Consider the following 26,398-nt stretch of genomic DNA (forward strand, 5'->3'; position numbering starts at 1 on the left):
TATACAAGGCAGCTCCTAACATGGAGAATGGATTCCCCTAACCTGGGATACACATGCTACTGGATGGGTTTCAGAGGCATTTCTTCCTCAAAAGGCCTCCTCTGTCCAAAGCTGTTGGCCCTCTCAGGGTGTCAAGTTATGTTCCGCCGCCTAACACTTGGGGTTGAGTCAATGGCTGTATGGTATACTCCATTATCACGGCAGAATCACCTGGCCAGACAAGTAGTTCTCCAGATACTGGAGTCAGAATAGAATTTGACATACTTGGGTTCGACTTCAAGAATGAATGTATTACAGAACTATGTAAAATAGTTTTACTTCAATCCGCCTTGTCAATACACCTTCATTCCCTTCATCAGTGGATGACTTCCCAAAACATGTATGAATAAATAAATAGTTTTCTATCATTAAAAGGTGTATTGACAAGGCGGATTCAAGTAAAACTATTTTGAATAGTTCTGTAATACATTCAGACTAGTCAATATGGATCAAACCACCATATTAACCTATCATGGTTAAGTTTATCAACATTCAAGAATGAAGTCGCTGTCAGATGATGAGAAAGGGACAAAGACTTCACATATACAGGGTAATTTGGCTGAGTTGTCCACCTCAAATATCTTCTGATTCATTAAAGATAGAGGCATTCCGATTTCAAATTCACCAGGCGAGTTGGCCGTGCGGTTAGGGGTGCGTGGCTGTGAGCTTACATCCAGGAGATAGTGGGTTCGAATCCCACCGTTGGCAGCCCTGAAGGTGGTTTTCCGTAGTTTCCCATTTTCACATCAGGCAAATGCTGGAGCTGTACCTTAATTAAGGTCACGGACACTTCCTTCCAACTCCTAGGCCTTTCCTATCCCATCGTTGCCATAAGACCTATCTGGGTCGGTGCAATGTAAAGCCAATAGCTAGATTTCAAATTCTTAAATTCTATTAAGAGGCTCATAAAACACTGTCCAATTTGTCTCAATCACATGTATAATTACTGAGAAACTGATAGCAACTTTGTTTTTTAAAATGCAAATATACTAATTTCACCCAATAGAACAACTAAGAATCTAGCAATAAGGTCAGTATGATAATTTTGTGTGGCTATTTCTAGCCGAGTGCAGCCCATGGAAGGCAGACCCTCCAATGAGGGTGGACGGCATCTGCCATGTGTAGGTAACTGCGTGTTATTGTGGTGGAGGACAGTGTTATGTGTGGTGTGTGAGTTGCAGGGATGTTGGGGACAGCACAAACACTCAGCCCCCAAGCCATTGGAATTAACAAATGAAGGTTAAAATCCCCAACCCGGCTGGGAATCGAACCCGGGACCCTATGAACCGAAGGCCAGTACGCTGACCATTCAGCCAACGAGTCGGACAATAAAGTCGGTGATGTGCTTATTCTGCAAATCTGACAAGTAATTTCAGAGAGAGCAAAGGGTTTCGTATGTGATATTGTTATTTTATCTCAGACTGCAGAAGATCTGGAGAAATTGCTGAATGGTATAGATGGGAGTCTTAAATAAATAAATAAATAAATAAATAAATAAATAAATAAACAAACAAATAAACAAACAAACAAACAAATAAATCCAAAACAAAAGTAATGGAGTGCAGCCGAATGAAGTCAGGTGATGCAGGAAATATTAGATTAGGAAATGAAGTCTTAAAAGAAGTGGATGAATATTGTTACTTGATAGTAAAATAACTAAAGATTGCAGAATATAAAATGCAGACTAGCAAAAGCAAGGAAGGCCTTCCTCAAGAAAAGAAATTTGCTCACTTCAAACACTGACATAGGAATTAGAAAGACGTTTTTGAAGACTTTCGTCTGGAACGTGGCAATGCATGGAAGCAAAACATGGACAATAACTAGTTCAGAAAGAAAGTGAATAGAATAGAAGCTTTTGAAATGTGGTGTTAGAGAAGAATGCTGAAGGTGAGATGGATAGCTCAAGTCACGAATGAAGAGATACTGAATCGAATTGGTGAGAGGAGATTGATTTGCCTCAATTAGACTAGAAGAAGAGATAGAATGATAGGACACATCTTAAGACACTCAGGGCTTGTTCAGTTGATTTTCGAAGAAAGTCTAGGCGGGAAGGACAGTAGAGGTAGACCAAGGTATGAATATAACTAGCAGAATAGAGCAGATTTAGGATGCAGCAGTTACGTAGAAATTAAAAGGTTAGCACAGGATAGGGTGGCATGTGAAGCGCTGCATCAAGCCAGTCTATGCACTATGACTCCAACAACAACAGCGTGCAGGCATTAGATAGAAAGTGATGTGCCTCTCGCTCTGATGTAGAGGGCATGCTGCGTGACTCACACCTTGCTGATAAACACACGTTCCTCAACAGTTTATGGGCAACTATAATTTCCCTGTGTGACAGAAGTAGTTGAAAAGAGGGAGAATGAAACAATGCTCCTAAAAATAAAACTATCTGAATCATATTATCTAAACAGTGGTGTATGATAGCATACCAGCGCAATTTATTCTCAGCTCGACCACTGCCTGGTGTAAGTAAATCCATCTTACATATTGGCTTTAAGGAGTACAAAAGGGCTTTACAATAACGTTCCCCATAAATTTTTCCCAATAACCTTGTTTTCATTGGATTTTGATGTTGTTGATTTCATTTCATGTACCTACTGTGTACTCATGAGAAGGACAAAACAGCAATCAAGTATTACAATTTCACTGTGTTATCTCATCTTTTTACAATTCAACATCAACGAAACAAAAGTTTTGTAACTCCAAAATGCTGTACATCATACTGTTGTTTCTCGGGACCCGCTCGAGATAAGGGTGAGGTACGTGTGTTTATTACCAAGGTGCGTCAGGCGGCATCACAGCGAGTGGCGCATCACTTTCAGTCTAATGCCTATGTATGTGCATCTGAAATGCTATTCTCAACAGGAAATTGGCTGAAGATAAATGTCACCCCACTGAAGAACATCAATACATTTAAATACTTAGGGATAACTCTGCAGACACAGAGCAGGTGTCACTGTACATGTAAAACAAAGGATAATTCAATCAAAGCATTGCAGAATTTACAGCTTACAAACAAGCTATCTCTCATCTCTCCAATATAACTACAGTCGAAAACATTTCTTACATATTGAATACAACGGCAAAATCTAATGGTAATACCAATATAAATGGTCCGTTATCACTCGCTGTGATGCCGCCTGACGCACCTTGGTAATAAACACACGTACCTCACCCTTATCTCGAGCGGGTCCCGAGAAACAACAGTATGATGTACAGCATTTTGGAGTTACAAAACTTTTGTTTCGTTGATGTTGAATTGTAAAAAGATGAGATAACACAGTGAAATTGTACCAACTGATGAGCCCAGCCTAGCACACGGGGGCGAAACGCTGGCAACCAGGAATGAGTTAGCTGGAAAATTTATAATGTCCAATAACGGACCATTTATATTGGTATTATAAATTTACTCATTCGGAACAATTATTTCTGATTCCCTATGGGAATCAACATCTACATCAAAATCTAATGGTCCCGTCTAAATCCTATATAAACAATGTACTTAAAAAATAACTTCATACAACATTGCTTATAATGGCATATTATATAAAACTATGTATTTTTATCACATTCTTGGGTAAATGTATTCATTATAACCAGTGGCAGCTGGTGCACAAAATCAGTGGTGTGCTGTAACCAATCCCCACTCCAAAAAATAAAAATATTTAGAAACATACCGGTATGCAGTTTTTAAGAGACACTCCACTGAGATTTCCACACTAACAAACACACAAACAACCCCAACACATACATACATTCATCATAAAAAACTATAAAACTATATAATTAAACACACAATAACACCTGCAATGGCAAAATATTCACGAACTCAAAATCTCGGTGTGAGCGCGCAAAAACAGATCTTCCCAATGTTACCAAAACCATTGAAATAAAACCAGCAACGTCTAAATGCAAAAATTTCATGTTATGTTTTTATAGTGACATTTATAAACTAGATATTTTTAATTAAATAAATTCACAGTATCATGTCCTCATTTTGACAACATCAAAAGTACCTACAATTTTTATAGTTCGATTCCAAATATGGCTATGGAATAGGTAAGTTGGGAGTATTCTATCCTCTTTGGTATTAAAAGACCTGACGGGAACAAGCTCTACAGTATTTTGTTTTCTCGTTTGCTCTAAGCGATCCCCTCTTAAATGCTACCACTGAGTCAAGAGGGTACCACGTGCCACGTTCTCATTTCGGTCGTAATGCAAGTGTAACAAGTGATGAATCTCTGTGGTCGAACGAAGAATCGCTGTGAAGTGATGTCTTGCCGGTCTTGGCTGTTATTTCCACAGCCTATCAGAAAAGTTGGGCACGCATGCGCAGAAGGCAGAGTTCTTGCTTTCTGGCAAAAAGCTTAGAAATTCTCGCTGAGCTGTATTCGCACAGCCCAGCACAGCCACCCGGCGTGGAGAACACGACTAGCTAGCTACCTAGTTATGAGGGGAGTTGAATAATTTCCTATTCTTTGGCTGACGTCTTATTCAGTGCACTGTATATTATTGCGGATTATATATTTAAAGTAATTTAATTTCCAAATAGGCAATGTGCTGCAGCACTTCAGCACATAAGGTACAGCTGCCCCTGATTATAACTGTTACAGAAGTTTAAACAGAAAAGGACAAAAGCCATCATCTTCATTTGGTTTGGTAAAATCTGTTTATTTTGTTTTGCCTTGAAAAATTGACTGAATGTAATACAGGGTCTTTATTTTTTTCTTGGCAAGGACTTTCTTGCTCGAACTTGGCCGCCAGTGACGGTTCAGTTGCCGGCTACCGTGCATGCATATGTACAGCAGAATACAGTGCTCAAAATCATTATCATGCATTTTACTCACAATTTTTACTGTTTATGCTGAAAATGTTCCCCATGCGCTCCCAAATATAATCGGCATCTACCTAACGAAGTTTTCGGTTACTCTACCAAGTTCTTCAACACTGATGGATGCAATTGCAGCTCTTAAAGTTCATCTACTGTATGAGAGTTGTTCCCATAAACTACATTTTATAACATTCCCCACAAATAAAAATCACATGCCGTTATATCTGGGCTATGAGGGGGCCACAGATGATCCTCGTATCAAACACGCTTCAGTAAGGAGATAACGAACTTTACGTCTATTTTTATTGTTTACTGAACCTGTACGTTTGAATCTCTTGGCCAGTTGTTTTATTGTCCGATTGATAGGAATGGATCTCCCTGGAAATTTCGCTCGAAACTTTTGTCTTGAATAGCGCATGATTTTCTGCACTTAATGTAAGTATTGTGCAGATATACATGTTCACGTAACGAATATTTCACATACATTACAGCACTATACACAATCACAATAAAACACTATACAATACGACATATAGTACACAGTAGCTTCATTGAACACCCTACTACCTTGGAACTCAGCTCTCAGCAACTGCAGAAGTGCCGGAAACCGCGTGCGCCAGCGGCCGGTAGCGGCCTGTCATTGGCGGCCAAGGTCGAGCGAGAAAGTCCTTGCCAAGCATAAATAAAGACCCTGTATTTAAAATTATCATTTTGGGCGAGGATTAAATGAAGAACTTTTGGAATTTTGTTTTGTGCAATATAAAAATATTATTATAATCATTTTATTTTCTGTATGTCAAAGACAGTGTTATTTAATTTTAGAAATGTGAACTCTATAAATTATTTATGTAACTTGAAGAAATTATGCGTATAAGATGGACATCGGACTTAATCTTTACCATGCTGTTTAAAATATTATTTTGGATTTATTGTAGAAAACAAATACATATGGACAGTTTAAAATTGAAAATCTATTAACTGTGTAAGATTTTGATTATGGAAATTGTGAAGAAATTCTGTGTGTTGTACTGTGTAATCGTGTGTTTTAATGCTTGAAGGACAAACTTTTGAGGCAGCTTGTACTGCCACGTGTCAATTTTTAGTAAGAAAATTTCTATGTGTCACAATCGAAACATCCAGAACCTTGCTGGTGTAATGAGATTTATTCTGATTGGTCAGTATATCGAGGTTTTTAATTGGTGAATACTACGGTCTGGGGAAATTCAGTGTCCTCATTGGTCTACTCGTGATCGGATGATTTCCGGTTTCTGGGCTCATCCATGAGAGCGTAGCTTGCTTGTCGTCTATTGCTATTGAGCAACTAAGTAAGCGGACATGCATCGGGTTCGTTCCACCATGTGGACAGTGACCTCATGGTAAGCGCTATTCATTTTGGTGTTTTGGCCTTTGTTTTATTTCAGTAACTTTCCGTGGTAATGTAATTTGTAATTTTGCGTATCGGAGATTCCCCCTAGATTTTCATATTCACCAATTATGGTTTTCTGAGTCACGTTAACATTTTATTTTTATCTAAATTTTTTTAAAGATGTTCATGTTTATGGCCCATGGCCTACTGTAGTAGGGCTCCTTCCACGTTCCACGTCCTCCTGTAGTAGTCGTTTTTTGCATCTCAAACATGGTGTTAATTTTGTTTTAATTCCATACATTTCTATTTTCATTATTTGCTTATTATTTTTATTATTATGATGCATATGCACAAAAGTGCTACATTGTTAGCAGAGCATGGGTTGTGGAAGAAAGAGAGGCCCACAGCAATTATTCTCAGCTAAATTTTAAAACTCTATTCAAATCCTTCTAATCTTGTAATATTTTTTCACTACATTTCAAGCTGTTTGTCACGTCACTGTAACTACAAGAGAAGTTTAATTGATGACATGTTTCTTTTATAGGTTGTAATTATTATGAGTGCATTCCTAATTCCGGTTTATTTGCAGTTTTTTTCATGATGTTTGCTCGAGGTTGATTTTCTCATCCCGGGGGAGCTGCCTATTATTTCCGGATTAGGCAGTTGAATGTGTTATTCTTTCTGATGTGGAGTCTGTATTGCTGTGTTTCACCCTGTAATTAACGGTTGGAGGAAACGGTAAGTCACTGTCCGTAATTTCCTTTTCTTCCTCAGTTTTGTGGTCAATTTTCATTAAAAGTTTCGTTGGTGATAAGCCTTTAGATAACCACGTGTTTTTTTGAAAAAAGTTATACTACCACATTGTGTGCTGTGTTTGAGTTCTGTAAGTCTTCTCTAATAAGTTTCAGGTTTGTGTTTGATCATTTTAGGTTTTTCGATCCGTGTATTTCTATCGTAACGCATGTGTGATCATCTGTTGCTTGGAACTACGTCATTAAATTATGTTAGGGGCTGTACTTCCTTGTCTGACTTCTCGTTTATCTCTCGAAAAGCTGAAATATGTATCTGTGTTGACTGCGAATGCTTGAGCCACTGCGAGATGTGCCCATCATAACTCCTAGTTATCTCGTGTCGTGTTCTGTTTGCTCTTCTTCGGACTTTGTAAATTGTAGTGTTGATCATTGTACTGGTCATTGTGTATGGGTTAATAAGTTTTAGCGTGAAGTCTTATATGAGTTTTTTTAAATATCTGTCTTCGTAAATTTTCAGCAACAAATTTTGTGGTTAATGTTCGTAATTTTTTTGTCAATCTTTTTTGAGTGTTTATTCTGTTTAAAAAATTTGGTGTTTTGGCAAATTATTTTCAAATTTCGTTTCTTGTTGCCTGCTGTGTTTTGTTTGGCATTATTCTTTGTGTGTGATTATTTTGAAATTATTTGTTCGTCGTGTTTTCACTCATTGTATATCTAAATTTCTGGTCATGTGCTGTGTGGTGTTTTGGTCTTCTGCTGTACCTGGGTTCATTTCCAAGTAGGTAGGGGACTACTTGGGGCAGTTCCCAGCCAGTTACTAACGTCTTAAATCAGATAAGAGATTATGGGGTCTCTTAATTTGTTTGAAAATATTCCTAGATCATCTGTTGAGCTTTTCGATCGAGTTATATTGTTTCCTTCTTGCTTATTCTTATTTACCCGTTTATTCCTATACTTGCTAGGGAGGGTTCTATGATGACTGGCATAGTCTCATAGGGTGACACGTGTTCACCATATCTTTAAACCACGTAATGCTGAGGCCGTTATGGCAAATTTGACAGGTTATAGATGTGCACTTGTGCTCATGACATATCCGAAATCTGGCGTGCATCTGATATGAGATTCTTCTGTAATCTTTGAGCGGGTATTAGGTGGCTAGGTGGAGAATAGTGTCCATGGTTTATTGTAAATTATCTACTGGGAAGGTTTTCTCCAAATGTTTATTTCGGTATCATTATTATGAGCTATTAATTTCAGTTAAATCTGTTGTTGCTTTGCAGATCATCAAGATTTGTGTTTCAGGTACTCTAAATTCATCATTAAAATTTGTAGTGAAATTTTGCACATGTTACGATTTAGTTAAAAGATCTTTCATTAATTTTTTAAATTACTCCTTCATTTAAATTGCTCTGGATTTATTTTCATCTGTTTCTGGTTGGTGTCTTCTAAATTTATTTACCCAGTTCACTCGACTATGGGGTCCTGTGAGCTGAGTAAGATTTCTAAATTTGGTAGTCTTGTCATATCTGTCCATCCATATTTGTATATATTGTAAATATGAGGGGATGTCATTTGTGTGTGTCTTTGGTGCCTTGGGAGCCATTGGTACGTAATGACACTTAGGACATAAGGTGCTGAGAGGCAGTTCCTCTTCTGGGAGTACAACACTGGTTCTAATATAGTCTCATTGTTGTGTGATGGAATCAAGAGTACTGAGGTCATGTTTTCCCCTTTTCTTTTGTTGGTACTCCATCCCACTTCCATGGCGATGTTTGTCAATTCTTAAACAGGAGATTGCCAAACTGATGGATCGATCATGGTGGAGTTGATGATCAGCATTTTATGTCATGGCCAAATTGCGTGGGGTTACATAAAGACTCAGTGTTTACACCTCCTCTCCCAACAAGCCTGCCAGAACTGAGAGTTCGCATCAACCATATTTTCAAATCCATTGATAGGGACATGCTGCGCTGAGTGTGGGATGAACTTGATTACAGGCTTGATGTCCGCATAATCTCTAAAGGGGCACATATCGAACAGTTGTAAATGTCAAAAAAACTTTTTGAGTTTTTCTATATGTGTGCAAAACCTTGTGACAATATGTCAAATAAAAATGTTATTGTAGAGCTTTGGAATTGCTTAAATAGTTTGTAATAACCCTGTATTTAAGTCCGAGGGTAACCGAGTGGTGCCTTTATTTCTCCACAATGCAGTACATTCTCGTGGCCTAGTACGGTTCCTTCCACCTTCCATGTCCTCCTGTAGTTGTTGTTTGGTAGACCTGTAAGTTAAAGTTTTCGCATCTCGAACATGGTGTTTTGTTTTAATTTCATACATTTCTATTTTCTTTATTTCCTTATTATTAAAAGTGCTATAAACTTATGTACTTATTATCGCATATTATATAAAATGATGTATTTTTATCACAATCTTGGATAAATGTATTGATTATAACATCCAATTGAAATCAATATTCACTGACATGGCCCACAATGGGTGACTTGCACACACTCTACAGTGTGATGGCAGTAGTGCTTAGATCCTTTCCAACAGAACAAATATGATCTAGGTCACCATTTCTCAATTGGTACAGCAACTGATGTGAAATCAGGAGGTTGTGGGTTTGGATCCCACTGGTATACAGTTGGCCATTTTTGTTCTGTACTCAACATCTCTTCAATAAGCTATATATGTACGTAACACGACCTGATAGGTTGAAAGTTGATTTTCATTACAATGCGGTTGTGAAAATTCAATGTTCATATAACGACCAAATTTTTACTTTGGTTTGTTACGTGTTTGGGGAATGTCGACAACAATGTAAAGCTTATTTTTAAACTCTTGTTTTCAGCAGAGTGTAGATTACAAATAAGTCATTCTGTGGAATAGCCAAGGCAAGAATCACTGTGAAGATGTCGCAAAAGAAAGGTGAAGTGTTTAATATCGAAGAAAAGTCGCACATAATACGGCGAAACAAATGTCCATCGTGAAGGAATTGTGCGTATCACTCTCAGCAATTTCTACAATTTGGAAGGACAGAGAGAACATATCATTTTTATTATCCAAAACAGTGTGCGACAATATTGATCAATTTACATACTACTATTATTTTACTTTCTGCTGACATATTATTTTCTGGACGTAGGCAAAGGAAAAAAATCATCTCAGTCCCACTCCACAGCACTTATTTCACTGATGTTTTAACTTTAATCTGTTAATTAACCCTGTCCTAACTTGCAAAACCAGGAGAAATCCAACCCTGGCTCTCTCTTGTTCAAAGAACTTTATTTATCTGCATTCCTATCCTCCTTAGCTGAGGAACTTGGACACTTTTTCTTCCTATGCCTCATTTAATCGATACTTCCTTAACATAACCTAGCTCATTTCCTTCATATTCCTTTTCTCTCTTCTCATGTGCCTTTATTGTACATATGTAATATTTCCTTATTTTTTACTGTACTATACCGTTACTCATGTGTCATACGTGTATTTATCTTACTGTGCCAAACTGTAAGTTCTTCTCTTCGTTTTATTTTCAATCTTTAACTTTCCTCATTTTTTTCTTTTGCCTTTATGTTTTATTGTTAATTGTTGTGTGTCTAAAATTATTTTGTCAGTTTTTTTTTAATTTTCTTCTGCTACTTTTATCCTTAATGATTTTTTTTTATTGTTCTTTCACTTTTTTTTGTATTGCGCTACTCCATTGTAAATATATTTTTCATTGCGGAACTCTGTAATTTGTCTTCTTTCAGTTTTGGTTTCCCAAATAAATAAAGAACTAAATAAATAAATCCAAAACGTACAGATATGACATTTTTAGGAATTAAAAAAAAAACAGTTTGTGCGTCTATCACCTATGTATGTCCAACCTTACTCTCGTTTCTCTACAGGGTGAGGTATGACGCGAGATGAATCTTCATAACGTGTTTTTACGACCAGATGCCCACCTGACGTCAAACTCATCGGAGGAGTTAATGAATTGAAATGAATGACGTGATATATGATAGTAGGAACAGAGAAGGAGAAACCCGGTGCGAGCACATAGCCTACTCCTGTCGAATAGCACCAAGGGGTGTGCTCAAGGCTTAACGTTTCCATACAACAGACAAATCACCATCAACAGTGGCATACGCCTTCACTCCATATGAGCACCGAAGAGAGGTTTGGAATTTAATCCAGGCTGTTAGCACGCAACTTAGCGACTATAAATGATATACCACCACCTCTCCTACCCTGCTGCCAACATTCTGATGGTGGATTTTTTTGATCAACGGGACTCAAATCAGCTAGCCATGGTGTCAGACCATTTATAGTCTTCACGCCTTAACGATCATGACCACCAGGCGGTGTTGCGACTATCGCCTATAATGACCATTAATTGGCAGTACCGTTGGAGTCGTTATAACAGTTTTTGACTGTATTTACATTAAAAATCAGTCCTTTTATGTCATACTGTCTACAAATCGTCTTGTATTATATCCATTAAAAAAAACTAAACTACAAAGGCATATCAGGAGTTAAAGCAAATATTTGGGAGTGAATATTGAGAGTATTATCACATTCAACTCTCAAACTTCAATGACTGGTCTAAGAAACGTGCTAGAATCTCTGCCACCCTGACATCTTTTGCAGACTAATAAAAAATTCTGTATTTCCAATACCTCAATTTGTACCTGTTCCAAACAATTCCCTCCGAGCAAAATTATGTAAACTTCCTTGAAAATTCAGATAAAATGATCAGATACACATTGAAAGAAATCTTACTAGTTCCAGCTGGTATGCCAGGCAGCATGTTATATCCTAGGAAATTCAAAGGACTGGGACTATTCTGTTCGTGATGAGAGGCAGTTCTTCACCGCCACTAATGCCCTTAGAATACTATTTAATTCCCGAGATCCTTACATACCAAATAAAAGGGAACCAAAAGAAGAAAGCCTTAAGTGTCTGAATAGGCTTCATCTAATGATAGACGATGGTGTGTTGAGTAAAAAGGACAGTCTTTTAGATTCTCAGAAAATAAGAACCAAGCTGAGAGAAGTTGGATTTAATAACTAGCGTAACCTCCACACAGAAAGGGAAGGGAGCTAACCTTTTCTGTCAACACCCTCCAGCCAATCTGTAGATTATTTTGTAGCGAATGGCATGATTCCTTGAAAATGACAGGCAACGTAGCGGTCGTACGAGCTATTCGACGCAGGACCACGTCGGCGCTGCCACTTCGAGGTAGAAATGCTAGCTCACGTTCTCGCTTAATACTCTCATGGTGAAGCTCTACGAAATACAAGGCATCATAAAATACAATCTGCCATTGTTCAAGCGTTGAGGAACTCTGGCTTTATCTTGGAGGACATTCGTGGTCTCTCTGTTACAGGCAGCAGCACTCATAGAATTGATATGATAGCCAATAACGTAGTTCAACCTATTCAATACAGGTAAATAAGAAATGTGGTGTTACATTCCTATTTAATTATAAGTGGGAGTGGTACCAGTTTCGACCCCAATCTGGGTCATAATCAGCCGAATAAAATGCAAGAACAATGCATAGGTAAATATGAAATTAAAGACTGAGTCTTTAACAAAAACAGTTAAAGAAGCAATATAAGATAATGGGGATAGGCACTGCACGATTTTAAATCGTAAAATCTAGAAGAAGTAGAAGGTTAGTCACTTAAGGCACAATCTTCTGAATAGCAGCACAACACACGCAAAGTTCAGCACTGTCTAAAAATGTTTACGAAAAGCGGGGAACGGTTAAGTGAGCCAGCCTGCATATACTATCAGGCGTGAAGTCACAATACAATTTAGTAAATATGAAGTCCCAGAATTGTGCAGAAGTCAAAGACGAGTCGCTTGATTGAAACAATATGCTTAAACTGTTTTTGTTAAAGACTCATTCTCTAATTTCTTATTTACCTATGCATTGTTTTTGCATTTTATTCACCTGATGATGACCCAGATTGGGGTCGAAATCGGTACCGCTCCCACTTATAATTAAATAGGAATGTAACACCACATTTCTTATTTACTTGTATTGAATAGGTTGAACTACGTTATTTGTTATTTCAATTTAATTGTGATACAGTTCAGTATGGAACATCATGAAATTTTTAACTTTAAATTATATGATAGCCTTCAAAGATTTTTTTTTTTTTTTTTTTTTTTTTTTTTTTTTTACAATTTGTTTTACGGCACACCAACACAGATAGATTTTTATGGCGACGATGGGATAGGAAAGGCCTAGAAGTGGAAAGGAAACAGCCATGGCCTTAATTAAGGAACAGCCCCAGAATTTGCCTGATGTGAAAACGGGAAACCACAGAAAGCCATCTTCAGGGCTGCAAGGCCAACTCGCTCGGTAGAATTCCAATAAGACTGGGTCCTATTCTCAGAACAAAGGTTTTGAAACTTGTCTACTAAAGCCTTTTTTTTAAATTTAGATTTAGGAGCAATAGATAGGGGATTTCCTTTTTGTTAGTGGTTCAACACTGCATTAACATATCAACAGCTGATGTGGATGCAAAGAAGGGAAAGGGCTATGACTGGGATGGCAGCGGCTGTGGCCTTACTTAAGGTACAGTCCCAGCATTTGTCTAATGAGAAAAAGGTAAACCATGGAAAACAATCTTCCGGGCTGCCGACAGTCTCCCAAATGCAAGCTCACAGTGAGCCCTAACAGTGCAACCAACTCACTTGGTAAAAATAAATAAGTAGAAACAAAGATGAATTTTCTGGAAATAATAATCTATATATATAAAAAGCTAACGTGCATGTTTCACAAAATTCGAGTTCTTAAACCAGAGGTAGTTAAAAGGTGTGGTTTGTACCAAAATCTTCCAAATCGTCTTGGCAGTACAGAAAAAAAATCTTGCTTTTCTTGAAAAGTCAACAGAAATATATTTATTTTTAAGATAAAATCTTTAAATGATCACTCCAATAATTGCAGGCGAAGGCCGCCATACATTCTGTACTTAGCATGTTGCTAAATGACTAACAATTTCATGGCAAAACATTCCTAATAACTTACATGATGACGATGCTTGTTGTTTAAAGGGTCTAACATCTAGGTCATCAGCCCTTAATGGTATGAAATGAGCCAAAATGCAATGACAATTTAGAAGTACAAAATTCATCCACTGACCAGAAAAAAATGTGATGATGAAGAATGAATGGATGAATATGAATTTAAAACAATCAATGAATCTGGCCTGCAATGCCTCACCTTCCCAGAAACAATATTACTGACCAAGGGACTGCTTCCGGAGCACAGTCCTGAATCAATGATGCTTGTTATCTAAAGGGGTTCAATATCTAGGTCAACATTTTCTCATAATGGAACTTATCGCTAATAAAGTAGAACCATGGTATTTCTCAAGCTGTGATACTAATCAAAGGTAGCGTAAACTCACCGTGTTCCAAACATTATGGTACTACTCACAAGTATTGTATGTCGTACATGAAACGCAGACCTATGGTGTTTCTCGCATGATGGCGCCACTTGTAGGCAATGCAAACCCATGGTGCACCTCACATAGGTGTACTAATCACAGGGACTCATACTATCCCGTGGTGTTCCTCACATAGTGGGTACAAATCACAGGCAACGCAGACCAACAGTGTCTCTCATATAGTGGTACTTATCACAGGCACTGGAAACCCACAGTGAACCTCTCTCTGCCGCTACTAATCACAAACCTATTGTGTACCTAACATAGTGGTACTAGTTGTAAGTAAAGGCGACCAATGGTTTTCCCCGCATGATGCTACTAATGATACAGATGCTGATTCCCATTGGGAACCTGAAATATTTGTCCCGAATGAGTAAATTTATAAGACCAATATAAATGGTCTGTTATTGGACATTATAAATTTTCCAGCTAACTCATTCCTGGTCGCCAGTGTTTCGCCCCAGTGTGCCAAGTTGGGCTCATCAGCTGGCAAATAACACACTCACCAAGACGCATGGCTAGTGCATACAGTGGAGGCCAATGCATAGGTTATTTGGAGCCACCGGCAGTGCCAATGCACTATGAGAGACTTTGTCTCATAAGCAAAAATTGATGACTGCCTGGCCATCAGATAATATAGATGTTGATTCCCATAGAGAACCTGAAATATTTGTCCCGAATGAGTAAATTTATAATACCAATATAAATGGTCCGTTATTGAATATTATTATAAATTTTCCAGCTAACTCATTCCTGGTTGCCAGCGTTTCACCCCAGTGTGCTAAGTTGGGCTCATCAGTTGGCAAATAGCACACTCACCAAGAGGCATGGCTAGTGCATACCGTGGAGGCCACTGCGTAGGCTATTTGGAGCCACTGGCAGTTTCAGGCAGGCATCAATTTTTGGTTACGAGACGAAGTCTCCTTCCAGTGCACTCGACATACCTGGCCTCGCAGCTGTTACACTTCATACGATACACTCCTGAATGGTTGCATTTATTGTTGTTGTTGATAGATTTCGTGTTGTGTAAAATGTTGGCATTTTTATATACGGTATAGTTCTGTAGACTATTTTCAGATTTTGTTTCTTGAAAATGTTGGTTATATGATATATGTGGGTGTTATTAAAAGTAAAAGGTACATAATCTTTCTTGTGCTCAAAATGTTTTATTCAATTTAGCTATAAGTTTTAATGTGGAACAGTGAACGTTTATAATCTAAGAACAATGTATTTTAAACATTATCATCCATGTACATAACAGTAGTGTTTAAGTTTTAATTCTTATATCATTTAACGTAGACGATTGCTTAAGTTAGGACGAAGAATATTGTAAACTGACAACGTTTTACCTATACTATATGACATTCATATTGCATCAGTGCTGTTTTAATTACATGTTATGTTAGTCAGCTGAGGATGACCTTCATAAGGTTGAAACCGGTACTGTAAAATAATAATACACAAATAAAGTATTGATTAGGTGGAAGCTTCAAAACTTCATATCTGTGAACTGTCAGGTTTGGAAAAGACCAAGGAAGGTCGGATAGGATAGATGGTAGTGAGTAACCTGGCACAAGTATCTAGGCGCGGTATGACTGCCGTTTGTTTATTTTTTGCAGGCAACATGACAGTGCAGTACGCAAGGCTGCCAACTTAGGAGCTATAGACAAGACAATTGATCTACATTGTTAGGTGCAGCTAGTGACAAAACCATTCGTCTGGATTGGTCAGGTCTGGCGAGCGACAAAACCATTGGACTTGGGTCAAACAAAAGGGCTGCAAAGCGATCGTTAGGCCTCTAGGCATTCCATAGGGAGACAGCATCGCATTCTATGTCTGATAGTGATAAAGAGCTGAATTAATTAAATGCGCTGGAGAATAAAAAAGTGTAGATTGGTTAGGTCCGGCTAGTGACAAAACCATTGGACTGGGGTCAATCATAGGGCGTCTGGGGGGGCATAAGCCCCCCAGAATAATGCTGTGAAGTCTAGCATGTGCTCTACTCTCCTCTACATTACAGTAAGCGTCACAGGATAATATTGTTGTTCAGTGTTTTACATTGTTTCCTTAACAGGTTGCATTTACTTTTTTTTTTTTTTTTTTTTTTTACAATGTACTCTGCATCACACCGACAAAGGTAGGTCTTATGGCAACTATCTCCCCAATACAAGTTCATAGATGCACACCCTAACCACACGGCCAACTCGCTCGGTCTGAATTAATTGAATGTGCACTGAACTCGATAGCTGCAGTCCATTAAATGCAGCCAGTATACTATCAAAGATTCACACCCTAACCACATGGCCAACTCGCTCGGTCTGAATTAATTAAATATGCACTGAACTCGATAGCTGCAGTCCCTTAAATGCGGCCAGTATACTATATTCGCAAGACAGTGGGTTCAAACCCGCTGAAGATGGTTTTCTGTGGTTTCCCACTTTCACACCAGGCAGATGCTGGGGCTGTACCTTAATTAAGGCGATGGCCATTTCCTTCCGTCTCCTAGCCCTTTCCTGCCTCATCGTCGCCATAAGACCTATCTGTGTTGGTGCAACGTAAAACAACTTGAAAGAAAAATGAAAAATTAAATATGCCAGAGAGTGACAAAGCCATTGGTCTGGATTGTTTAGGTCCAGCTAGTGACAATTTGTTTTACATTACGCTGACACAGGTAGGTCTTATGGTGACAATGGGATAGGAAGGCCTAGGAGTAGGAGTGAAGTGGCCATGGTCTAAATGTACAGCTCCAGCATTTGCCTGGTGTGAAAATGGGAAACCACAGAAAACCATCTTCAGGGCTGCCAACAGTGGAGTTTGAACCCACTATTTCCCGGATGCAAGCTCACAGCTACGTGCTCCTAACTGCACTGTGACAAAAACATTGGACTGCAGTCAATCATAGGGGGTCCGGGGTCATAAGGCCCCAGGATAGCGCCGCAATGTCTCGCACATGCTATACCCTCCACTACATTAAGGTAGGTTCCATAGGAAAATACTGTTGTTCTCTATTTTACATTCAGACATAGCTTTTGGATATTAATTAATTCCCAGTCTCAATAACACCCTATAACGTTAGGTATAATGGCGTCCCCCTCAAGTCACCCAGTATACATTGTCATGTGCTCTCCTAGTCATATAACACTACTCCATGTTGTATATGTCAGGTAATTGTACAGCAGTTTTTTCACACCTTCACTCGTTCCTCGCACCTTAATGAATATATCTATACTCCGCACTGCTTTACTTCTGAACTGACATTTCGTAAAACATATGAGCATCACCATACCTCTGCTGCCAGTGTGCTACTGCCGCAAGAACAGCTGATGCAATATGACGGCAGTAAATAGCCGTCGTAAAATGTAATACCGTACTCATAAAACCTAATGAATCAGGACTGGAAACAAATTCACAAAAACTACACTTACTAACAACTTCCGACACTAAAAAGAGAACACATTATTTAAGAACAGAAGAGAATGAGGAAATAACACATCACTCACCGCTAATGGCTGGCACAGGAAGGAGGTTATTGCCTGCAAAGGGAACACTCTACTGATTTCAGAGTCACTTTCTTGCTACATGTCTTTCCTGAACTACACTGAGACATGCTAAACATGCACAAACTCAGTACACTAACCAATACATGGATGTAAATAAAACTACAGCTATTTTTAGACACTGAACTATTAAACCTGTAATATACTAACCCTTTGCTGGTGGGACCTAGTGTTTACAGTGCACTATGTCTTCTGGTATAGGCTAGAGCAATTTTGTTACTTTCATTGATCTGTGTCTGTCTTATACTTGGCTTTGACAATATGAAAGTGACTGAAGTATGAGCGATGCTAGTAATGCCATTCCTTTTGCAGCCAGTCCCTGCTATGAATGGTGTGAAACTGTTGCTCATAGGGTCAGTTGGTGCATGCATTTCAGTGGGCTTGGCAGACTGACATGTAATAGCAACTTCTGGCCTGATGAGGAAAGCAACGGGAAACTACCTCACTCCTCATTTTCCTAGTACGCCTCTTCAGTGATGCTTAGGCCATCTATGACAGCTGATGGCAGATCTGTTGAGGATCCAACCAGCCTTCAGGCTGAGGACTAAACATACACACATACATGCTATGCTAAACTGTAAACTATGGCATACTGTACACGGTTCAACCAGTATCTGCACCACTTTCCACCAAGCTACTTCTAAGTAATTATACTACAGAAATAAAGACTAATATGAAAAGCACTAATTATTGAAGAAAAATGCAAAAGATCGCAAACTGTATTGAATATCATACACGCTGAGCGAGATAGGTTAACCATGTGGTGAATGTACATATCAGAGTTGACAACTAGGTTTTGAGATCGCACTCTGCCGATGTAAGTCAATATGAATGGCAGCTTGGGATTGGTTGGATGTCTATGTTTCACCGCATAACCACCAGACAGAGCCAAAATTGGCCTAAACATCAATTTAGAAGTACAGCAGTGCGGAGTATAACAGCATTTAAGAGCACCTACAAGTGAAATGGCAATTGTCAGCTTCTTTACTGTAACATTTCACCAGCACTGTGGCCTCATCTCCCTCCCCCTGTGGGTGGTGGTGGTAAAATAACACCCAAGGTAATCCCTCCATCATAAGAGGTGACTAAAAGGCATCCCAGGGGCTCTTGACTTGAGAGTGTGGGTTGGTGACCACAGGGCCCTTAGTTGAGTCCTGGCATTGCTTCCACTTGCTTGTGCCAGGCTCCTCATTTTGTGTATTATATCTAACCACGCTTGGTCAACTCTTGTTCTTTTCCAAGCCCGACAGTAATAGGTTTGTGAATTCTAGAGAGTTCTTCATTTTCACCGCCTTTGTGGCCCTTGTTTTTCTTTGGTCAATACCTTCACTTTTCGAAGTGTCAGACCCATTCAAATTTTCTTCTCTCTGATAACAATTTGTGGATGGTTGCGTACAACTAAGAAGCATGAACAGGTTCTACATGGTATGGAGATGAAAATGTTATGATGGTCACTGTGTCTAACAAGACCCAGACAGAAATTAAGATGTCCAACGGCGATTGGGAGTCGCACCTATCCCCGAGAAGATGCGAGAAGCACAACTTATTTGGTATGCTCATGTCGTCTGAAGCCCTGCAGACTCAGTGATCCATAAAGTCCTCCAATTTAACCCAGGAAGTTCTCGATCCCGAGATCATCCCAAGAAGCAATGGTTCGACTGCATCAAGGAAGACATGCGTCTTGTAGACATCCCTGAAGCTGACACCCTTGATCGCAAGAAGAGGAGGATGGCATGTTTACAAGCGGATGCTGCACCAATGCGAGACAATGCTAGGAAAGAAGAAGAAGAATGTTGCCTAGTTGTACTGCCTCTTAAAACAATAATCACCATCACCTGTGGCCAAATCTAGATCTACATGCCTGAAACTATTGTTAAACTGAGTTTAACCTTCGTCACCTTACTTCTTTAACCATTCATAGATGAGGCCATCAGTCTCCTACGCAACCTATGCACCTTTGTTTGCTTCGCACGACCCCACCACCAAAGGAAATTCAAATGCAGGCTTCAGTTGGTAAGTTTCTTTCTAACTTTGTATCTTATTGCAAATGTCTCCTGCCCACCTGTTAGTACCAGTAATCATTCTCACTATTTTCAAGTCTGTTACCTCCAGCTTAAGGATAAGATATCCTGAATCCACCCAGCTTTCACTCCCGTACAGCAAAGTCAGCCTGAAAGCAGAATGACATGAGAATAGTGTATTAGAATAAAACTGCATTCTTCCCAATCACTTAAAAACACTTTTGCAAATTACAGCAGGTCTACTGACTGAAGTCTTTGGAGTTCAATTCTGAATCAAAATGCACAGTTTTTACACAACATTTGAATTATGAAATACAAGTGATGTTCACAGTAATTCATTGGCACCTGTCGACATCGGAACACTGACACTGCACGACCTTCTATCTCTCTCACTCTGCTGTTCTCAGTCTATTGCACTGGTGGACAATGATTTTACATGGCTGCAAATAAAACAAATGCACTGTGCACTAACCATGGTGTGAACAAAGGTTGCTGTCGGTCAACAGGCACCCCTAATGATTACTGTAGGTGACTGGTTAGATTTGGGCTTACTGGAAAACACTGTTAGAGATAAGGTCTTGAGAGTACAGTTAGGCTGCATAGATGGTTTACTTTTTGCTTCCTGTCGAGTTTGTAATTTACACCATATGGGTGGAAGGCATAAGGATATATTCACCAGACTGTCAATCATCTCCTGACTTTATGGGACCTGATAATCCCGAAATCTAATATCCAGAACATCCAGGGGCGTAACAAATGTGACACGGGCTCGCCTGGCAAAATAAAAATTCAAACCCCTCCCCCTCAAATGAAATGTAAAAGTCTATGAATAACTAATACATACGTACATATCCCACCTCGTTCCATCTTAAGCGATGGGTTGGCGAACGAGGCTTCTCCACCAGTTCCGGTCTTTGAAGTTCTCCCCTTCTTCGATGCTTTCCAAATTATCTCCTCGCTCTTCAATGTCAATCTTCACCATGTCCTTGTACCTGAGTCTTGGTCACCCTCAAGTTTTAAATCATACATTTGTTTCGGTGATCTGTTATCTCCCATGCGTCGCATATGTCCACACCATCTCAGTCGCTGTGCTGTTATTCTGTCCTGCAGTCTTACAACTTGAGCCTGCTTGCAGATTTCCTCATTACGGACTCTGTCCCCTCCGTGCTTTACCGATCATACTATGGACAAATCTCATTTTTGCTGCCTGGATTCTACTAACATCTTTATTTCTCATGGTCCATGTTTCGCAACCATAGGTCAGGATTGGTACGTAACAGGTTTCATATATGACTCTTACATTTTGTTGGTATTTTCTTGTTCCATATTATGTCTTTAACTATTTTGTAGAAGTTGCTACCTATCTGAATTCTGTGGGAGATTTCCTTGTCTATAGAACTAGGTTTTTTTTTTTTGTTTCTTTTTTTTTGCTAGGGGCTTTACGTCGCACTGACACAGATAGGTCTTATGGCGACGATGGGATAGGAAAGGCCTAGGAGTTGGAAGGAAGCGGCCGTGGCCTTAATTAAGGTACAGCCCCAGCATTTGCCTGGTGTGAAAATGGGAAACCACGGAAAACCATCTTCAGGGCTGCCGATAGTGGGATTCGAACCCACTATCTCCCGGATGCAAGCTCACAGCCGCGCGCCTCTACGTGCACGGCCAACTCGCCTGGTTATAGAACTAGTATCAGAGATAACATTTCATCTGTAGCTGTTTCCCCTCCATTTCAATGTGTCATGAATAACTACTATAAATTTAATTTGCAGCAGATAGAAGTAATGAAATATATTGTTAATTTATATAAACAAAGGGGTTATTCATTATTGTACAATTATTAAAGAGTAATGTTTAATAGGTTTTATTTGTCTGCCTCCGTTGTTTAACTGCTGAGCTGCCAACTATGCACCACTTAGATGTTCGTATTTAAGTTTAATTGGTTTCATTTTTCAGTAACTACAGAACTATACTCTGTAATCAATACAGAAGTCTCGGTTATATCAATTTAAAAAAAAAAAACCTGTTCAAATAAAGTTTCAAAAACATCAAACTGCACAGCTGATAAGCCTAGTCTAATATTAACTTTGCGTAGAGAGAGAATATTCGAAACTGAGTAGACTGATTGCTACTACACCAACTTCTTACTGGCATTTTACATTGTCTAATAAATGTGTAACAAACAGTTAAATGTTCGGCAAATTTTGTACATAATTGTATCTCAGGTGCACTACACACCAACAAAGTATCATTTTCTATCTAAAATATGATATTTTGGTATCAATTTTCACTGGTGTAATTATTTTTCAATAATTTGCTGCAGGGCTTTTGTGAGGAGCGTGTCGCGGTGTTGCGAGAGATAGCAAGATAGAGAGATACAACTCTGCCGTGTTACACTCAACACAATATACTGCTGCTAGAGGCAACCAAGTGGCAATTCCTCTACGTACAAATTGTAAAAAAAAAAAAAAAAAAATAATAATTTTAAAATCAACTAAAAAACCGCCCTGATCATTTCTGTGCAGAGTAACATAAGGCTTGTTTTTTTTTTTTTTACGAGGAGTCTGCGGGGCCCCTTGAATACCTGGGCCTGCCTGCATTACAGGATCTGCAGGCCCTAACGTTATGTCTCTGAGAACATCAAGAGGAAAACCGATGTTGAGAAAGAGGGATGGGAGGGGATATATTTATATTTTTTGAGTTCCTGTATGTCCAGATGTAGCTCAACTCTGATTCAAAACATCCAAGGAAATCATGTTGATTTTCCTTTCATGAAGTCGCAAGTGTGTGTCTGGGGTATGACGGGGTGACGATACAATCTAAGCATGCTGTGTTATGTTAGTGGTGAAGCAGGCAGCAACAGACAGCAGTGAGGTGAGGTGAGATGAGTGAGTGGAGCTACCACTGTCCCCAAGTTTCATCCGGGCCCCATCCAGGCACTACGGCTAATGCAGGAAATATCAACACTTGCTGACAGTCCTAACAGAGCTTTATGCCATAGGATGCCTTGGAGAAGGAGTGCGAGCAGCGTGAAACGTCAATTCTCTTATGACACTTATTACTACATGCAGACATAAATTACAAGCATGGAAAACTGCAAACCACTTCCAAAATATATATACATGTATTACATCCCAAAACAACAACACACTCAACAAACAGACCGAATTCAAATTACTGTACATTCATTATATGACCACATCATACAATACTGCCTTCAAGGATTCCGAACCTGGAATTTGATTCCTGAGGATATGAGCCCAGCAAGCAGTAGAATGTATTTCATGAAGTTAATTTAATGTTCACAAAATATAGAAGTACATGGCATGTTTCTACATTATATCACCTCTGTCCTCTTCTGAACATATAAATGCAGTGAAGATGTCATGCAATCTCACCGCCGTCAGATCAGTTCCCGGTAGGTCATTCAGCACAACCCGTTGCTGCGAAAATGGCTGCAACCAGATAGAAACCCTTGGACATATGCTGGGATTCTGCCAGAGCACTGAGCTAATGTGCAACCATCACCACCATCATGTATGAACGTCGATTGCTCAATCCATGAGACAGTGTGGCTGCGGGGTGCACGAGAAAGTTCACTGAATCTCTACCGATGATGCTAATCGGAGAGCTGACATCATAGCCATCAACAGAAAGGACAGTAAAGCAATGGTCTAAGATCCCACCATTCGCTTCGAAAGAGACTCAAATCAGGCTCGGGATGTGGACCTAGAAAAGCAAGCTACTGTATTTATGTTCCGTGCTTGCCTTACGTGTCAGCAAAATATAAAATACCTATCGATCGGGGGACTGTCAGAGGCCTACCGTTCGGAGCAAGAAGCACTGTCCCTAGTTAGACATCGACGTTGCTACAACATTTGAAAGTTCCATTCTGCAAGTTAGAAAAAATAGTAATACAGATACTGAGGACCTCTCTGCAAATCATTCATTTCCATCTATACATAGAACACGGTTAATATTCCTTCCTCACTCCCCCTGGAAAAAAGGAAGATGATAACAGCATTAACAATTAAATTTCCACTTCCTGATGTTTTTTTAAACTCTATTGAAATTGTAACCTGACTATATTCTGGATCTGAATGACCACCCTTATTGGAGGACGGATGCTTTATTTCTTTAATAAATCTCTCCCCCTCTGGCTTCCTGTCTTAACCCACATCCCTCTACCACATCTTTGTAAGTGCAGTGCTCTTACTCGAGAATATAAGATACTTCATAACTTGAGAATATAAGATACTTCACAACTGACAACCACCCGTCCATGAAGATCTCGATGGCACGCATCTTAGCAGACTATGTTTAAGGCACCTTCCACTTTGAAAGGCTGGAAACCTCATTGCCAGCAATTTCAACCCCAAACAAAGAACGACAAATATTCTCTTCTTCAGAACTCTGTGATGTACCTTGCATACAGAATGTGTTCCAGGTTTTGATCTACTTCAGATAACCAGGTCAACACTTCACTGCATATGAACTAAACAAGGAGTGTGTGATGATCTCCTATTCAAAAGGAAGAAAATTTCTTCTCCACAGTACAAATGTGAGGCTGACAGACAGACTGTTCAGCACATTACTCAGGAGTGTTTTATATATGCTTATCCTGGAGATCCAAAATACTTCCTCTTTTCAACACCTCAGGCAACTGAATACATCCAAAGTTTAAGTTTTAAACTGTTGTTTTATATTATTATTCATGCAATGATATGAAAATTCACATCCTTAATAGGCTAATAACAATACACATACAAACATAACTAATAAGTCTTAATTGCTTATGCCTTAAAGAAGGCAAATAATTTGATATTCCACATAAATTCACCATCAGAGTTTTGATGACTACGTTACCCATTCACATTTCTCGAAAAGTTTTTTCTTACCAAGTATTATCAATATACCCCTTTTCAATGTTCCAAGGCATAGGAGTGTTTCAGATCTGTTATTCATAAGTAACAAAACAAAGAAGGGGAGGACGGAGGGGGAGAGAAAAACCTTATAGGATTCTACTACAAAGTCTTGTGGGTAAATATTAACCTCTGCAAGCATATCAAAGTAGCATGTGCACTAGTAAAAACCAACTCAGATACGCCTACTGCCCCACTCGAACAGCTACCAGAGCACATTTTACAATACGACCACTTAAACAGGGAACTCGACTCCAAACTTTACTTTTCGTTTGCATGTTACTGCTTTTTCTAAACAAAATAAACATATCTTCAATATTTACGGCATGCAAACTCGGCATATTATCTGACATCTGTAAATTCAAGGAATATTATGCTATCACTACAGCACTGGCAATTACCGTACGTTATGTAGCAATTACATTCAAACAGTAAAATCTTGATGGGTGGAGGAAATGTACACAATACACTTTTACCTGAATGATAGATTATCCCGAATTGACATGATTTGTAATTTTGCCGAATGATTGTTATCTACAACCTAGACTGCATATATACTTAAAGACAATGCGTACCATTCTACTGTCACATTTCGGAGACAATTAGTAGTTCATTTGAAGTTAATCGTGACTTAAGATTATCATTATAACCTCAATGTTAACGATCTGTTATGAAATGCTGTACAACGTGTTGTAATGTCAAATGTGATGTGATTGTCCTATTACGGAACAAGATGCTCAAATGTTTTCGTATAGTTCCCATCACTGCCACCGCCACATAGGGTTTCTCGTTGCCTGGCTATGGGGTTTCTAGTAGAGGTGGGGACGGAGCGAGTAATACCGATGAGTAATCTGGTTGTAGCGGTAGAGGGCTCCACCGATCCCCTCCGCTTACAACTGCGAGTACTCACGGAGGACCTGAGCGCAGTCACGGTTACTAGACTAGACCACGGTAACTAGACTAGACGGTAGGGGTCACGCGCAGGCCGGCTTTGGCTGATGACGTCATCGGGTCTCCTCTGGCCGGCTAGCAGTGAACGCGACCTATTGTATTTGTGCGTTTCTGTTAATGATTTACTTGTTTTTATTTAACCATTTGCTTAATATTTTTCAATTTTGTCAAATGTAATTGCCGGTTGATATGTGTAGATAATTATGTTGTAATTTATTTGAGTATTTTTCAGGAGATTACAAGTAATATAATGACCCTGTGCTTAACGAACTATTCCAGTAGCTTTCTCAGTATTAAATTATCTTTCGCCTCGTAAATAAAGTATTTACGGTTCGGTTTTCGTATTTTCTATCCATCCAGTGATTTTAGAACGATTTTATACATAGATTCATTTCTAAAACTCGTTACTAAAATTAAAAAACATGACCAATCGCACGGGATGTTGTTTACCGTTGTTTTGGCGGATTGTTGGTGTTAAGTAGTGTTGTAAACACCTAATATTATATTGATGTAT

General features: G+C 39.0%; 1 protein-coding gene across 2 annotated transcripts in view; it reads right to left on the minus strand.

Annotated features, from left to right (window-relative positions):
* Window positions 1-25,643, minus strand: part of LOC136884504 (uncharacterized) — a 77,265-nt gene extending 51,622 nt beyond the window's left edge. Inside the window, exons 1-2 of one of the 2 annotated variants that reach the window (XM_067156717.2) lie at window positions 25,509-25,643; window positions 20,100-20,163 (exon numbers count right to left, since the gene is read on the minus strand). The gene's annotated coding sequence lies outside the window, so the exon portion shown is untranslated. The remainder of the gene's footprint in view (window positions 1-20,099; window positions 20,164-25,508) is intronic. The other variant, XM_067156719.2, reaches the window with a different exon arrangement.
* Between the last annotated feature and the right edge of the window lie 755 nt (window positions 25,644-26,398).

This window comes from Anabrus simplex, chromosome 12 (assembly GCF_040414725.1).
Source record: "Anabrus simplex isolate iqAnaSimp1 chromosome 12, ASM4041472v1, whole genome shotgun sequence".
NCBI lineage: Eukaryota > Metazoa > Arthropoda > Insecta > Orthoptera > Tettigoniidae > Anabrus > Anabrus simplex.